Source organism: Cyanistes caeruleus, chromosome 5 (assembly GCF_971803275.1).
Source record: "Cyanistes caeruleus chromosome 5, bCyaCae1.hap1.1, whole genome shotgun sequence".
NCBI lineage: Eukaryota > Metazoa > Chordata > Aves > Passeriformes > Paridae > Cyanistes > Cyanistes caeruleus.
In genome coordinates this window covers 83,074,128-83,089,226 of record NC_141705.1, presented here as the reverse complement: position 1 = coordinate 83,089,226, position 15,099 = coordinate 83,074,128, and the positions used below count along the sequence as shown (strand labels likewise).

Genomic DNA, 15,099 nt, shown 5'->3' with positions numbered 1-15,099 from the left:
GAGCTATATTTATACACATAGATATAATGCATAATCAATATAAAAATATATGAACGTCTATCCATATATTTTTCAAATTGAATATTAATCCACTTGTCTAGTTTTAGATTACTTGGTTTTTTTTGGTTTTTATTTAAAATTACATATATATATATCTCCCTATATTTATTCCTTTATTATAGACCTGTATATTTTCATTTCTATATTAATCATTTAAAAGCCCTGCCTCTAAGCCTCTAACCAAATCAAAAAACAATTAAACCCTTGTTTTAAATGTTTTTAATATCTATTTCTATTATACTGATTTTCTATATTTGTACGAACAGATATAATGCATAACAGATATTAAAGTACATTACCTATCTGTATATCTATCTGTATAGCTTTCATACTGATCATTAATTAACTTGTCCAGCTTTGGATTACTGGTATTTATTTCTTTTTTATGGCTCTATCTATCTATCTATCTATCTATCTATCTATCTATCTATCTATCTCCCTATATTTATTTCTTTATTATAGATGTGTATATTTTCATTTCTATATTATTCATTTAAATGCCATGCCTCTATCCAAATAAAAAACAAAAAGCCCCTACATTTAAATATTTGTAATATTTATTTCTATCATATTGATCTTCTTTATCTATACACATAGAAATCAGACATAACTAATATTAAAATATATTATATTAGCATCTATCCATAGAGTTTTCATACTGAATATTAATCGATTTTTCTAGATTTAGATTATCTGTACTTATTTATTTTTTATGGCTCTCTCTCTCCCTGTCTCTATATCTCCCTATATCTATTTCTTTATTATAGATGTGTATATTTTCATTTCTATATTATTCACTTAAATGCCATGCCTGTAACCAAATAAAAACCAGTAATTCCCTTGATTGAAAGATTTAAAATACCTATTTCTATAATATTGATTTTCTTTATTTATACACACAGAGATATAATGCACAACAGATATTAAAATACATTACCATCTATCCGTATATTTTTCATATTGAATATTAACCAGTCAACGCCTCTGCCGGGGTCCTCCCGGCCGGCTCCGGAGGTGGGGGGGGGCCCGACGCAGCTCGGCTCGGCTCGGTTCGGCTCTTTCCGGCCCACTTCGGTTCGGCTCTTTCCGTCCTGCTTCGGCTCGGCTCTTTCCGGCCTGCCGCGGCTCGGTTCGGCCCCCTCCGCTTCGGATCGGCTCGGCCCTGCTCGGCCCCCGCTCGGCCCGGCCCCGCCCGCCTCGGCGCACAGCTGCAGTACCGCTCTGTGCCCACACGGCGGCAGCACTGCCGCACAGCTCAGCCCGGGGCGGGCGGGGGGGCGCCCCTGCACGTGCAGAGAAGCGAGGCAAGAAACCACGTGTGCAACCCCCTTCCAAAAACTCTTCTCCGAGGAACGCCCCAAAACCCACCCCCCATCGAAACTTAGCAAGCCCTGCCTCTAACCAAATAAAAAACAAAATACCCCTTCATTTAAATGTAATTAATATTTATTTCTATCATATTAATCTATATTTTTACACAGAGATATAATGCATAATCAATATAAAAATATATGAACGTCTATCCATATATTTTTCATATTGAATATTAATCTACTTGTCTAGTTTTAGATTACTTGGGGGTTTTTTGGTTTTTATTTCAATTTATACATAGATATATCTCCCTATATTTATTTATTTATTATACATGTGTATATTTTCATTTCTATATTAATCATTTAAAAGCCCTGCCTCTAAGCCTCTAACCAAATCAAAAACAATTAAACCCTTGTTTTAACTGTTTTTAATATCTATTTCTATAATATTGATCTTTTATATTTGTACACACAGATACAATGCATAACAGATATTAAAGTACATTACCATCTATCCCTATAGTTTTCATACTGATCATTAATTTACTTGTCCAGATTTGGATTACTGGTATTTATTTCTTCTTTTATGGCTCTATCTATCTATCTATCTATCTATCTATCTATCTATCTATCTATCTATCTATCTATCTCCCTATCTATCTATCTATCTATCTCCCGATCTATCACCCTATATACATTTCTTTCTTATAGATGTGTATATTTTCACTTCTATATTATTCATTTATATGCCATGCATCTATCCAAAAAAATAACAAAAGGACCCTACATTTAAATATTTGTAATATTTATTTCTATCATATTGATCTTCTTTATCTATACACATAGATATCAAACATAACTCATATTAAAATATATTATATTAGCATCTATCCATATAGTTTTCATACTGAATATTAATCGACTTTTCTAGATTTAGATTATCTGTATTTACTTCTTTTTTATGTCTCTCTCTCTCTCTATATATATATATCTCCCTATATCTATTTCTTTATTATAGATGTGTATATTTTCATTTTTATATTATTCATTTAAATGCCATGCCTGTAACCAAATAAAAACCAGTAATTCCCTTGATTGAAAGATTTATAATATCTATTTCTATAATATTGATTTTCTTTATTTATACACAGAGATATAATGCACAACAGATATTAAAATACATTACCATCTATCCGTATATTTTTCATATTGAATATTAACCAGCTTGTCTAGATATAGATAATTTGTGTTTATTTCTTTTTTATGGCTGTATCTCTCTATCTCTCTTTCTATCTCTCTATCTATCTCTCTATCTATCTATCTATCTATCTATCTATCTATCTATCTATCTATCTATCCATCTATCTATCTACCTACCTACCTACCTATCTATATATCTCCCTATCTATATATCTCCATATCTATCACCCTATATACATTTCTTTATTATAGATGTGTATATTTTCATTTCTATATTATTCATTTAAATGCCATGCCTGTAACCAAATAAAAACCAGTAATTCCCTTGATTGAAAGATTTATAATATCGATTTCTATAATATTGATTTTCTTTATTTATACACACAGAGATATGATGCACAACATATATTAAAATGCATTACCATCTATCCGTATACTTTTCATATTGAATATTAACCAGCTTGTCTAGAGATAGATAATTTGTGTTTATTTCTTTTTTATGGCTATATCTCTCTATCTCTATCTCTCTTTCTATTTCTTTCTTTCTTTCTTTCTTTCTTTCTTTCTTTCTATCTATCTATCTATCTATCTATCTATCTATCTATCATCTATCTCCCTATCTATCTCTCTCTCTCTTTCTCTATCTATCTATCTATCTATCTATCTATCTATCTATCTATCTATCTCCCTATCTATCTATCTCCCTATATTTATTTCTTTATTATAGACGTGTATATTTTCATTTCTATATTAATCATTTAAAAGCCCTGCCTCTAAGCATCTAACCAAATCAAAAAAGAATTAAACCCTTGTTTTAGATGTTTTTAATATCTATTTCTATTATATTGACCTTCTATATTTGTACACACAGATATAATGCATAACAGATATTAAAGTACATTACCATCTATCCCTATAGTTTTCATACTGATTATTAATTTACCTGTCCAGATTTGGATTACTGGTACTTATTTCTATTTATGGCTCTATCTATCTATCTATCTATCTATCTATCTATCTATCTATCTATCTATCTCCCTATATTCATTTCTTTATTATAGATGTGTATATTTTCATTTCTATATTATTCATTTAAATGCCATGCCTCTATCCAAATAAAAAACAAAAACCCCCTACATTTAAATTTTTGTAATATTTATTTCTATCATATTGATCTTCTTTATCTATACACATAGAAATCAGACATAACAGATATTAAAATATATTATATTAGCATCTATCCATATAGTTTTCATACTGAATATTAATCGACTTTTCTAGATTTAGATTATCAGTATTTATTTATTTTTTATGGCTCTCTCTCTCTATATATATATATCTCCCTATACCTATTTCTTTATTATAGATGTGTATAATTTCTGTATTTATTTCTTTTTTATGGCTTTCTTTCTATATATATATATATATATATCCCTGTAATAGATGTGTATAAATTTCATTTCTATATTATTCATTTAAATGCCATGCCTGTAACCAAATAAAAACCAGTAATTCCCTTGATTGAAAGATTTATAATATCGATTTCTATAATATTGATTTTCTTTATTTATACACACAGAGATATAATGCACAACAGATATTAAAATACATTACCATCTATCCGTATATTTTTCATATTGAATATTAACCAGCTTGTCTAGATAGAGATAATTTGTGTTTATTTCTTTTTTATGGCTATATCTCACTCTCTCTTTCTCTATCTATCTATCTATCTATCTATCTATCTATCTATCTATCTATCTATCTCCCTATATTTATTTCTTTCTTATAGACGTGTATATTTTCATTTCTATATTAATCATTTAAAAGCGCTGCCTCTAAGCCTCTAACCAAATCAAAAAAGAATTAAACCCTTGTTTTAGATGTTTTTAATATCTATTTCTATTATATTGACCTTCTATATTTGTACACACAGATATAATGCATAACAGATATTAAAGTACATTACCATCTATCCCTATAGTTTTCATACTGATTATTAATTTACCTGTCCAGATTTGGATTACTGGTACTTATTTCTATTTATGGCTCTATCTATCTATCTATCTATCTATCTATCTATCTATCTATCTATCTATCTATCTCCCTATCTATATATCTCCCGATCTATCTCCCTATATTCATTTCTTTATTATAGATGTGTATATTTTCATTTCTATATTATTCATTTAAATGCCATGCCTGTAACCAAATAAAAACCAGTAATTCCCTTAATTGAAAGATTTATAATATCTATTTCTATAATATTGATTTTCTTTATTTATACACACAGAGATATAATGCACAACAGATATTAAAATACATTACCATCAATCCGCATATTTTTCATATTGAATATTAACCACCTTGTCTAGATATAGATAATTTGTGTTTATTTCTTTTTTATGGCTATATCTCTCTCTCTCTCTCTCTCTCTCTATCTATCTATCTAGCTCCCTATCTATATATCTCCCGATCTATCAACCTATATACATTTCTTTATTATAGATGTGTATATTTTCATTTCTCTATTATTCATTTAAATGCCATGCCTCTACCCAAATAAAAAACAAAAAGCCCCTACATTTAAATTTTTGTAATATTTATTTCTATCATGTTGATCTTCTTTATCTATACACATAGATATCAGACATAAGTAATAATAAAATATATTATATTAGCATCTATCCATATAGTTTTCATACTGAATATTAATCGAATTTTCTAGATTTAGATTATCTGTACTTATTTCTTTTTTATGGCTCTCTCTCTCTCTCTATCTCCCTATATCTATTTCTTTATTATAGATGTGTATATTTTCATTTCTATATTATTCATTTAAATGCCATGCCTGTAACCAAATAAAAACCAGTAATTCCCTTGACTGAATGATTTATAATATCTCTTTCTATAATATTGATTTTCTTTATTTATACACACAGAGATATAATGCACAACAGATATTAAAATACATTACCATCTATCCGTATATTTTTCATATTGAATATTAACCACCTTGTCTAGATATAGATAATTTGTGTTTATTGCTTTTTTATGGCTATATATCTCTCTCTCTGTTTCTCTATCTATCTATCTATCTGTCTGTCTGTCTGTCTATCTATCTATCTATCTATCTATCTCCCTATATTTATTTCTTTATTATAGACGTGTATATTTTCATTTCTATATTAATCATTTAAAAGCCCTGCCTCTAAGCATCTAACCAAATCAAAAAAGAATTAAACCCTTGTTTTAGATGTTTTTAATATCTATTTCTATTATATTGACCTTCTATATTTGTACACACAGATATAATGCATAACAGATATTAAAGTACATTACCATCTATCCCTATAGTTTTCATACTGATTATTAATTTACCTGTCCAGATTTGGATTACTGGTACTTATTTCTATTTATGGCTCTATCTATCTATCTATCTATCTATCTATCTATCTATCTATCTATCTATCTCCCTATATTCATTTCTTTATTATAGATGTGTATATTTTCATTTCTATATTATTCATTTAAATGCCATGCCTCTATCCAAATAAAAAACAAAAACCCCCTACATTTAAATTTTTGTAATATTTATTTCTATCATATTGATCTTCTTTATCTATACACATAGAAATCAGACATAACAAATATTAAAATATATTATATTAGCATCTATCCATATAGCTTTCATACTGAATATTAATCGACTTTTCTAGATTTAGATTATCAGTATTTATTTATTTTTTATGGCTCTCTCTCTCTATATATATATATCTCCCTATACCTATTTCTTTATTATAGATGTGTATATTTTCTGTATTTATTTCTTTTTTATGGCTCTCTTTCTATATATATATATATATATCTCCCTATAATAGATGTGTATAAATTTCATTTCTATATTATTCATTTAAATGCCATGCCTGTAACCAAATAAAAACCAGTAATTCCCTTGATTGAAAGATTTATAATATCGATTTCTATAATATTGATTTTCTTTATTTATACACACAGAGATATAATGCACAACAGATATTAAAACACATTACCATCTATCCGTATATTTTTCATATTGAATATTAACCACCTTGTCTAGATAGAGATAATTTGTGTTTATTTCTTTTTTACGGCTATATCTCACTCTCTCTTTCTCTATCTATCTATCTATCTATCTATCTATCTATCTATCTATCTATCTCCCTATATTTATTTCTTTATTATAGATGTGTATATTTTCATTTCTCTATTATTCATTTAAATGCCATGCCTGTAACCAAATAAAAAACAGTAATTCCCGTGATTGAAAGATTTATAATATCTATTTCTATAATATTGATTTTATTTATACACACAGAGATATAATGCACAACAGATATTAAAATACATTACCATCTATCTGTATATTTTTCATATTGAGTATTAACCAGCTTGTCTCGATATAGATAATTTGTGTTTATTTCTTTTCTATGGCTATATCTCTCTATCTCTCTATCTCTCTATCTCTCTATCTCTATCTATCTATCTATCTCCCTATATTTATTTCTTTATTATAGATGTGTATATTTTCATTGCTATATTATTCATCTATATGCCATGCCTCTATCCAAATAAATAACAAAAGGACCCTACATTTAAATTTTTGTAATATTTATGTCTATCATATTGATCTTCTTTATCTATACACAGAGATATCATACAGAACTGATATTAAAATATATTATATTAGCATCTATCCATATAGTTTTCATACTGAATATTAATCTACTTGTCTAGACTTGGATTACTTGTATTTCTTTCTTTTTTATGGCTCTCTCTCTATATATAGATCTACCTAGCTTCCCTATATTTATTTTTACATGTATACATTTATATATTTCACTTTCTAATGTTCTGGTTTTTGAAATTTGCATTTCTTTCTCTTGGAAACTCTCCCAATTCTTTCAGCTAACAGATCAGAATGACAAAAATATAAATCCCTACTCAACCCCGAGCGCAGAACGCGCTCGTCTCTATGGACCTTAGGCCTAGAAATTTCTCTCGGTGCATTTAATACCTCAGGGATGCACACATGTGTTTTATACACTGCCATTTTACAGGGAAGTAAGAGGTGGAAAGACAAAACCCACTTTCTTAACCCTAAGCCGTTCCTGACATAACAAAACCCTAACGACGGAGTGCACAGAGAGGGGGTTCCTTTCCAAGGGGATTTGGAGAGGTCAATTCCTGTCCCTTGCCAATACCTACCATAAAAACCAGAACAACTCCACAGGTTTTTGGATTCTGCACCCAGCCCTCCCAGGGAATTTCCTGGCAGCTTGGGGTCCCCTCTGGGCAAGGGTACCCAGCACCAGCCCTCCCCATTCCCCGCTCACCTTGCTCCTCCAGCGCAGCGTGTCCCTCCCTCTGGCGGGGACCTCGGCGTGCCCCAAGGGACACGGGAGCCCCCCAGTCTCCACCCCGTCCCCAGCCTTTGCTCTTCCCCCCCAAAGAAGGCACAGAACAACTCCAACTGCCCTGGACAGCAGCACCTACTTTATTGGAAGCCTTTCTAGGTCCAGACTACAGGGCTGGGGTGATGGTGTTGCCTTCTGCATGCCTTTCCTTTGTGGACACAAAGCCCTGAAGCAACCGGGATCCTCCTGAGAGAGCCACTCCATTCCAGCAGCAGTGGAATGGTGGTGGTTGTGTTTTTCTGGTTCAGATTTGGTGCTGTGCATTTATTTTTAGGTAACTATGGTGGTTCATGTGTATTTCTGGTTCGATATGGTGGTCTGCAGATGCATTTTGGCTTGAATATGGTGATGTGCATTTATTTGTGGTTAAAAATGGTTGTGGTCATGCATTTCTGGCCAAACGCGGTGCTGTACATTTGTGTGGTTTCCGGATGCTGTGCCACACGTGTTTTGGTGGGCCTGTGTGGTGTGGTTTATTTGGAGGGCTGTGTGGGTTGGTTAGTGGATGGTACAGCAGTGTGCATGTGCTGATGAGGTGTGGTTTATTTGGAGGGCTGTGTGGGTTGGTTAGTGGATGGTACAGCAGTGTGCATGTGCTGATGAGGTGTGGTTTATTTGGAGGGCTGTGTGGGTTGGTTAGTGGATGGTACAGCAGTGTGCATGTGCTGATGAGGTGTGGTTTATTTGGAGGGCTGTGTGGGTTGGTTAGTGGATGGTACAGCAGTGTGCATGTGCTGATGAGGTGTGGTTTATTTGGAGGGCTGTGTGGGTTGGTTAGTGGATGGTACAGCAGTGTGCATGTGCTGATGCGGTGTGGTGGATTTACATGGCTGCCGTGATGTATGTACTATCTATGGGAAATATTGGCAATATGATTTTGGTGAACATGGAGGGGTGTTGTTGTCATCGGTGACCTTGCAGTAGGGGATGAAGCAGCATATATAACATATAAGCATATATAACATCTATATATATATCTTATTTAATATTAATCTACATGTCTATGTTTATATTACTTATATTTCTTTTTTATGTCTATATCTTATAGATTTGTGCATTTTAATTTCTACATTATTTATTTAAAAGCTCTACCTCTAACCTAATAAACACCAAACAGCCCCTTTACCTGAAATGGTAATCAAACATTTTTTTAATGTCTATTTTTATCAAATATATATTTATATACTACATTGATATATGTATAATGCACAAGAGATATTTTTCCTGGTTTAGGGTAAATTTGGGAGAAAAGTTTTGAAAAGGGTTTTTAATAAAGAAAATTTAAGTGGGTTTTTTATTTTGTTTAATTGGTTTGGGAAAAGATTTCTTTGGAGGAAAATTGAAAAAAATGTTTATTTAATGAGTAAAGTATTTATAATTATAAACAAATGAATAATAAATAATAAAATTATTTGTTGTTTGAAGAGATGGTCAATTTAGAAAGTTCTTGTTGGGAAGTGTAGTTTTGTTTGTTTAGTTATATATCAGTTTTTTTGGTGTTGCAAAGCGTTGAGGCCCAGACCCCCGAGGGCTGGATGTGTGAGTTTTTGGTGTTTGGGTTTTTAGTTTAGAGTACATTTGAATAGATTTAAGAGAAAGAAAAAAATATATATAGTTTGGAGAATTTTTTTGTTTTAGTTTGTTAAAAATTAATTCAAAGTAAGGGAGACTTTTGTTTTGTTGTACAGAATATCGTTAGGAGAAGGATGTGAGGGAATGAGTGTTGTTTTTGAAAATAACTTGTGTGGGGTGTTTTGTTTCTTTTGGAAATTAGTTATATATATAGACAGATAAGAGTAGAGATATTGAGTAAAAAGTGAGGTTTAGTTATATATATAGACAGATAAGAGTAGAGATATTGAGTAAAAAGTGAGGTTTATACGTATTTTTTATTTAATGCTTAGATTTTTTTGAGGTATATATTTTTTGAGGTATACATTGTGTTATTTTTTCATATTATTTATCATGTGTCATTTGGTTTTTGAGTTAAGACAATTTTATGGAGTTTTTTCTATTTAACCTGGAATTGATTTTAATTGCTTTTTTAAATACATTTTTTATTTGTTACTGGGATTTTGGTTTTGTTAATGATATGCCAGGGTTTAGATTGGGTAGGGTTAGTTTGCTTGGTGGAGTTTGGGGTGTTAATGAATTAGGTGGCTTTTGCTAGATGTTTTTTAATATTTGAAAGACTTTTTTATTTAATGTTTTTAAAATGGTTTTTAATAGTTTTGTTGGGTTTTTTTTTTGTACTTGGTGCATGATAGGGGATATGGTATATTTACTGAATATTATGTTTTTTAGTTGAGGTGTTGATAAGGTTGTTTTTGAAATGAGTTTTATGGTTTGATTTAATTTTTTAGGGGCATTATGTTTTTAAAGGGCTTGTTTTTTAAGGTTAAGGATGATGTTTTGAGTAGCAGTGTGAGGTATAGGGTAGGTTTTCATTTATTTATTGATGTATTTTTATTATTGTGAGTATGTAGTGCTTATGTATGTTTGGGGTACAGTAATGTAGCTAATTCGTTAGGTTTCTTATATTTCTATTTGGATTATTGTTTCTTAGAGGAGGTTCATTTGTTTGATTGTAGTATGTTTTAAACTTATGGCTAATGTGAAAAATATTGTTTATGGTTAAATTTATTTTTTGGTTTTGTGTTTATTTGGAGATAGTATTTTTATTTTGATGATTCAAGGTATTATGAGATTATTGAGTTAGGAACAATTTGGTTTTGTATGGTTAACTGCAGTTCATTTTTGATCTTTTTTTTTTGTAGTTGCATGTACCTGTTTATTGCTTTGGTGGTTTTTATTAGTTGTATTTTTTGAGATATGAATATATATATGATGGATATGAATATATTATATGATGGATTTTTACAGTTAGTTTGTTTTTGTAGTGATTTCTTATTTTTTAGTAGCTTAATTTTTTTTATTGTTAATGTTAATGTTAATCTTAAGTTATTTTTATAGAGCATTGATTATTATTTATGAATTAGAAGGTAGAGATGTGGTTAGGTTGTTTTTAGTAATGCTTAGGGCTCATTGAATGGTTTTCAGTTTAGTAAGCTGTTGAGGTTTTTTTAAGCAGATTGGGTTGTGTTAGGTTTTATATAGCTTTTTGTGTTTTGTTTTACTTTTATGATGGGGTATGAATTATTAGTAAAAAGAGTGTAGTGGGGTTTTTTGCTCCTCTTCTAATAAACAGGGTATAATTACTAATACACTTTTAAAACATATTACTGGGATTGGGATGTAGGGTAGGCCAAAGAAACAATAAACTAAAGCTATTTGGTACAAATTTCAGTACTTTTATAAAGTTTTTATCCATCATTATTACTGACCTTAGCATAACAGCTATAGTAATCTGTTCTCTTTTACTGTGAAAGTTATGTAGTAGGGACAGTATTGGAGTTATTTTTGGATAAGAAAATAAACTTAGGGACAAGAAAGGCATTAAAACCTCCAAAAAGCTCAGAGACTAGAACAACATAAAGGCCTCCACCCTGAGAGACATGAACTTAAGTAACACCATTACAAAGTCCTTTATCCCAGCACACATTAAGCACCAATACAACATAATCAGCATGGGTTTTCCTTACTCTTCTGAACCCCACATTGGGCAGCAAATAATAAAATGCTTAGAAAGCTAAGACAAAACTCAAAGCGCTGCAGGATAACTTCACAGATGCAGACATCTTGTGTTGATCTAGGAAAAGCCTCTAGATTCCAAAGTAAAACCTATGTCACAAATTTCAAATTACAGGGGCCTGGGACTTGGCCTTGTACACCTACAGCCAGGCTGGGCAGCAGGGCAGAGCAGCTCCGGGACAACTACACCCAGACACCAGTGACACACCAGACACCCGACGAGGGGACACAATGGGGAGACAAAACTCTGGGCCACAAGGACGGCCGCAAGGACTGAGAGAATGCGGAACGAGATGAGCCGGGTGAGAATGAAGGCGAGCTGATGAAGCTCGCAGAACCCGGGAGGAAGAAGATGCTGATGGAACAATTAACTCCAGGAACTGCCAAGACAGATGCTCAAGAACCTGAGGGCCGCAGTCCCCTACCTGTCTTTGCGTTTCTTCAAGTCCTAAGCCGCAACAATGGATCCTCGCGGCGCACGGCTGTTGACACAGCTCAGAACAAGAGGTCTAAAAGACATCCGATCGGATGCTTGTCAAAAGAGACGCGATTCCAAGGCCTCTGAGAGCTGCCAAGCCAAGGAGCCCAGAGATTGGAGATGCTATAAGTGATGCTGGGGTTTCTGGTAAGCCCCCAGAAGGGATAAGGGAAGGCACATACAAGAACAAGAGGCACAAAAAACACAGAAGGCACAATGGACAAGTGAAACGATGCACCCCGAGGCTGCTCTGTCCTGCACACCTCAGCACTGTGAACAAAAGTGAGGCTCTCCCACCGTGCGGCCTAAGGGGCCACAGCCTGGACCTCCCCGTCCCCAAAGCTGACTCAAATATCCCAGGTCACAAGTCCCGACCCGGCACCCCGCTTTCATCCCCTCTGCGGGTCGTAGCCTTCGACTCAGCTCTCGGATGCCCACTGGGGAGGATCCACACGGAGCGCCAAGGAAGGCTGCCTGGCTATCCGGGAAGTTCCTGCCATCGCCAGGCTGTCGTCTCTTCGTCAGCTACCAAAAATAAAACAGAAAATCAGCAGCTGATCTTTGCAGGGCGTCGGCCAAAACCCGACAATTCCGCTACTCACGGTCTCCTGCGAACGGCCGTGACCTGAGGCCGCACGATACGGCCACGCCGGGACCAGGCAGCGTCGTCGCAGGGCGCGCCTGAGTTAAAAGAAGAAAAAGTGATGTGGCGTTGCTGAGACTTGAACAGGCCCTCGCTCCTCCCCCCGACATCCCCAACTCACGGGAAGCCCTCGGCCCCTTCCTGAAGGCCACCCACACGACCCCTTTACGTGGAAAAGGCTCCGTCACGCGGTCCCTGTGACGCTTCCGCAGGGCTCACGGGAGCGGCGAAGCAGGCGTGCCGGCCGGCTGGCGACGGGGTCTCGACGAAACATGACTGGACCGCCTAAAGCACGCAAACAAGGAGGGACGCTTGGCGTCGCACCTGAAACTGAGAGCCCAGCGATAACAACAGCCTCCCTCCACCGGTCAACGCTCACCTTGCCCGCTTCACCTTGACTGCTGCCAGCCGGCTCTATTTCCTAAAAATAAAGACAAAGAGGAGACCTGTAACACAGGGACCGGTTCCAGTTGCCCTGCAAAGACAAACACTGACTTACCTTCTCGGGGGAACCCCCTTACCCTGGATGGGGCGCTCTGCCACCGATTTCATCCGTCCGCATCTGAAAGAAAGCTGAGACAAAAGTCAAAGTGCTGCAGGGTAACTTCACAGCTCCAGACATCTTGGTTGATCTAGGAATATGTTCTAGACCCCAACTACACCCTACATCACAAAGTTCAAATTACAGGGGCCTGGGACTTGGCCTTTTACACCTACAGCCAGGCTGGGCAGCAGGGCAGAGCAGCTCCGGGACAACTACACCCAGACACCCGTGACACACCAGACACCCGACGAGGGGACACAATGGGGAGACAAAACTCTGGGCCACAAGGACGGCCACAAGGACTGAGAGAATGCGGAACGAGATGAGCCGGGTGAGAATGAAGGCGAGCTGATGAAGCTCACAGAACCCGGGAGGAAGAAGATGCTGATGGAACAATTAACTCCAGGAACTGCCAAGACAGATGCTCAAGAACCTGAGGGCCGCAGTCCCCTACCTATCTTTGCGTTTCTTCAAGTCCTAAGCCGCAACAATGGATCCTCGCGGCGCACGGCTGTTGACACAGCTCGGAAGAAGACGTCTAAAAGACATCCGATCGGATGCTTTTCAAAAGAGACGCGATTCCAAGGCCTCTGAGAGCAGCCGAGCCGAGGAGCCCAGAGATTGGAGATGCTATAAGTGATGCTGGGGTTTCTGGTAAGCCCCCAGAAGAGATAGGGCAAGGCACGTACAACACAAGAGGCACAAAAGACACAGAAGGCACGATGGACAAGTGACACGACGCGCCCCGAGGCTGCTCTGTCCTGCACACCTCAGCACTGTGAACAAAAGTGAGGCTCTCCCACCGTGCGGCCTAAGGGGCCACAGCCTGGACCTCCCCGTCCCCAAAGCTGACTCAAATATCCCAGGTCACGAGCCCCGACCCGGCACCCCGCTTTCATCCCCTCGGCGGGTCGTAGCCTTCGACTCAGCTCTCGGATGCTTGGTGGGGTGGATCCACATGGGGTGTGAAGGAAGGCCTCCTCGCCATCTGGGAAGTTCCTGCCATTGCCAGGATGTCGTCTCCTGGTCAGCTACAACCAAGAAGACCAAATATCAATGCAGGATCTTAGTGGCACATCTGTGAAAACCCAGCACTTACCTTCTCTAGAGAATGCCCAGGTTCATGGGCTGCACACTTCACCCCACAGGGAGGCAGAGGCTTGCTTCACAGCAGTATTGGCTGACAGCCAAATGACCACCACCTCAAGGAGGGGAGGAAGACTCTCCAGTCAGTGAGGGACAGGGAGCCCAGGATACCCCAAGGATAGAAACCCCAGCTTATATGACAGCAGTAGGCCCGAGCACTCACTATCGCTTCCTGGCTGGCCCTAGCACCAGGGAACTGCCTGCACCTCTCGGGGGTTCTGGCACTCTGCTGCTTTAGGGTTCCTGCCTGCAGCTGTCTCAAGGAAACGGGAGCGCTGTTAGGGCTACTGTTTAGGGTTTGAATAGTCCTGTACTCTACCTTATATCCCAACCTATACCCCTTTTATTTTCTCTGTTTGTCTCCAGCCCTCGAGCCCTTGACCTCTGAAGCCCTCCCTCAGCCTCTCCGTGTCACTGCCAAGCTGCCCCGCTGAACCCTACAAACTTACAACCCTACGCTTGCAACCGGGGATGCTCCTTATCCATAGGCCCCAAGAGATGTCCCTTAGCCCGGACCAGGCAATCCACAGTTGCTCCCTACCCTACCTAAGTTTGGCCCTGAGACAGGGCAGAGGCTGACAGAGCGGAACTCTTTGCGGAGGCCAGGC

The 15,099-nt window shown here is 36.4% G+C and overlaps 1 long non-coding RNA gene across 1 annotated transcript; it reads right to left on the bottom strand.

Moving 5' to 3' along the window:
* Positions 1-11,319: 11,319 nt before the first annotated feature.
* On the bottom strand, positions 11,320-14,115 carry LOC147653335 (uncharacterized). The gene is made up of 5 exons (XR_015287389.1): positions 13,301-14,115; positions 13,181-13,222; positions 12,923-13,086; positions 12,761-12,839; positions 11,320-12,683 (listed from the first exon to the last, which is right to left on the bottom strand). It is a non-coding gene; the product is annotated as an uncharacterized LOC147653335 (long non-coding RNA).
* Between the last annotated feature and the right edge of the window lie 984 nt (positions 14,116-15,099).